The sequence below is a fragment of the Elephantulus edwardii genome, unplaced genomic scaffold, assembly GCF_000299155.1.
Source record: "Elephantulus edwardii isolate Elephantulus edwardi_28Jun2011 unplaced genomic scaffold, EleEdw1.0 scaffold00178, whole genome shotgun sequence".
NCBI classification, from domain to species: Eukaryota; Metazoa; Chordata; class Mammalia; order Macroscelidea; family Macroscelididae; genus Elephantulus; species Elephantulus edwardii.
The window spans coordinates 3,077,759-3,081,421 of record NW_006399928.1 but is presented as its reverse complement, the minus strand read 5'-3'; positions in this window follow the sequence as shown (position 1 = coordinate 3,081,421).

Genomic DNA, 3,663 nt, shown 5'->3' with positions numbered 1-3,663 from the left:
AAGATCTTCACCCTGAAACCCACAGCGTCCCTTTTCAGCAGGAAGTAGCTAAGAGAATACGCCATCCCCTTTTCCTTATGAATCAGGGTGAAGCCTCTCTCAGGGAGGAGTGATAGGGAATGGCAAAGGACATACCGACAAAGGAGATTAATCAGAACTGACTTTGACAAGCACTGTGGCAACTGGACAATTAAAACAGACATTCGGATGGCGGGTAAGAAGAACAAACTGGGGAGGAGGGTGGAGAGAATGGTGCGGCAATGAAGGGGTGAAAGCCCAGAATCCCTATGAATGTTCATTGAAACTAATAAAATTTAATAATAATAAAAAAAAAAGAAAGGCTTCAGGCCTTTTGTTCATAGGGTTGCTGACGAGTCAAGCAATCAATAACCACAGCAACAAGTGTGCAGGAAGAAATTGTCCATCCTTCTCCAGAATAGAAGAGTTAACCATGGAATATTGTGGAAAAACTATACTCAAACAAATATGAAAACCTAGAGGAAATGGACAAATTCTTTGAAACTCTCAACCTATCTATACTGCCACAGATCAAAGTAAAAAAACATGAACAAACCCATTAGAAAATAAGTAATTGAACAGGTAATAAAACAACTCCCAACAAAAAGCCTTGGACTAGATGGTTTTACTAGTGAATTTCATCAAACATTTAGAGGATAATTGTCACCAATTCTACATAAAGTCTTTCAGAAAATTGAAAAAGATGGAATTCTCCCAGACTTGCTCTATGATGCACACATATCCTTGATACCAACGTCAGGAAAAGACATCACCAAAATAAAAAAGAATAGCAAACCAAACTATAGGCCAATATCTCTCATGAACATAGATTAAAAAATCCTCAATAAAATCCTAGTCAATAGACTCTCACAGTACATAAAAAAAAATTACCATGACCAAGTGGGATTCATAACAGGTATGCAAGGATGGTCAATATAAGAAAAACAATCACTCAATGAAATAGGAATAGAGGTGCATTTTCTCAACTTAGTAAAAAGTATATATGCAAACCTGAGAGCCAACATCATTCTCAATGGAGAGAGATTGAAGGCATTCCCTTTGAGATCAGGAACTAGGCAAGGATGCTCACTATCACCTCTCCTATTCAATATTTTATTGGAAGTCTTAGTGATAGATAGCAATAAGACAAGAGAAGAAAATAAGAGTTATCCAAATTGGCAAAGAGGCAGTAAAATTATCTCTATATGCAGATTATATGGTAGTATACTTAGAAAACCCTAAAGACTCAGTGAGAAAACTACTGAACATACTCAACCAATTTGGCAAAGTGGCAGGATACAAGATCAACATACAAAAATCAAACGGATTACTCTGCAGTCACAAAGAGAATACAAAAATGGAGAAGAAAAAAACAACAAACCACAATATCCATCACAATAGCTAACCACAAGATTAAATAGTTGGGAGTAAATCTAACTAGAAACACAAAATAGAAATTCAAAGAAAATGACAAAGTAATTACTACAAGAAAGAAAGAGAGACCTGGAGAAATGGAAGAATATACAATGCTCTTCAATAGGAAGACTCAATATTGTGAAAATGACAATTCTACCAAAGGCAATCTACAAGTTTAATGCAATCTCAATACAAATACCAATTCCAAATTCATCTGGAATGGAAAGAGGCCCGTAATAAGCAAAGCACTCCTGAAAGAGAAACGAAGTATGAGACATCTCAATCCCTGATCTCAAGTCCTGCTACACAGCTGTGGTGGTCAAGACAGCATGGGACCACTACTGGTACAGTGACAGACACATAGTTCAATGGAACCCAGAAATCAGCTCATCTACCTATGGTCAACTGATTTTTGACAAGGAGATGAAATCAGTTAAGTGGAAAAATGAAAGTCTCTTTAACAAATGGTGTTGGCAAAATTGGAAAACCATCTGTAGAAAACTAAAAAATCAAGTCAAAGTGGATCAAGGACCTAGGAGTAAAACCAGGAACTATATATTTCATCAGAGAAAAGCTTGAAAAAACTCTAGAAGCCATAATACCCAATATGAACAGCCTTCCAAGCATCTTGAAAAACCTACAATCAGGAGAGAATAAAATAGATGAATAGGACCTTCCAAGAGTCACATCCCTATGCACATCAAAAAAGTTGTCCAACAGGGTAATATAGAAAGCCACAGACTGGGAAAAAATATTTGTCAATAACATATCTGATAAGTGACTTACATAAAAAATTTATGAAATACTTCAACACCTCAACAAGAAAATGGTAACAACCTAATCACACAAATGGGCCCAGGATATGAATAGATGCTTCACCAAAAAAAAGACATTCAGATGGCAAACAAACATGTGAAGAAATGTTCGAAATCCCTAGTTCTCAGAGAGATGCAGATCAAAACAACTCTGAGATGTCATCTCACTCAGTAGCAATAGCAAAGTTTAACAGAGCAGCAAAATACAAATCCTGGTGAGGCTGTGGAGAGATTAGAACCCTTATTCACTGCTAATGGGAGTATAAAATGGTGCAACCATTATGGAGGGCAGTATGGTACTTTTAAAAAAAATTGGAAATGGAAATACCATTTGACCCAGCAAGTCCACTACTAGGAATATACCCTAAAGAAACCAGAGCTGCCACCCAAACAGTTATATGCACACCTATGGTTATTTTGGCATTATTTATATTAGCAAAGAGATGGAAGCAACCCAAGTGCCCATCAACAAATGAATGGATAGAAAATCTATGGTATATTCACACAATGGAATACTACACAACAGTGAAAAACAGGAACTAATAAAAATATTACACAACATGGGTGACCCTAGAGGATATTATGCTGAGCAAAATATCTCAGTCACCAAAGGACAAACACTGCATAATACCACACTTATAAAACAGGACTGACTGGAGGGTGGCAAGGAAACTAAGAGAAGAGAGAAAAATAATGAACACTGCATTGGAACAGATGAAGGAAAGAAATGTCCAAAAGGAATATATGATTAGGCTTTATTTGCATGATAATAGTTCAGAAGAAGAGGCACATAGCAAAGTGAACTGGGGTGGGGGAGAAAATTATGCAACAATGAATCATTTTATTTAAAAAGTGAACTGGTGGATAGGAAGAAAAATGTGCAATAATGAATGACAGTCCAACTTTTCTGTAAACTTTTGTTAAAATAGCAATTATTTTTAAAAGTAAAAAATAGAAGGATATCTAGCAAGATATAAATAAAAGTCAAAAGGGTAGAGGGGAAGGGGGCAGGAAGGGGTGGAATGTGGAGGAAATCAGAAATCACTAGGATAATAGAGTGGAGGTGGTGTCAAGAAGAAATTAGGAAAGATCCAATGGGGACTTGAAAAGATAGTGTGATAGTTGACATAGATCAAAGGTGATCATTTATAAAACACAATGCAAGAGTGGCTGTTTGAAATACAGTGTGAATGTATTAATGTGAAATGCAATGTGCATGAATGGTACACAATGTATACAGTTTTTAAAAAATTAATTTTAATGGAAGTTTACAGAGACTTAGGGTTTCCAGTCATTCTTTGTTGCACTTTTCTCCTTACCCAGCCCCTCCCCTGAACTCACTCTTCTTGAAAAGAAAAAGAAAAACTCTTTCATTGTTATGCCATCCCTCCCCCCAAAGACCAATCCACAATGC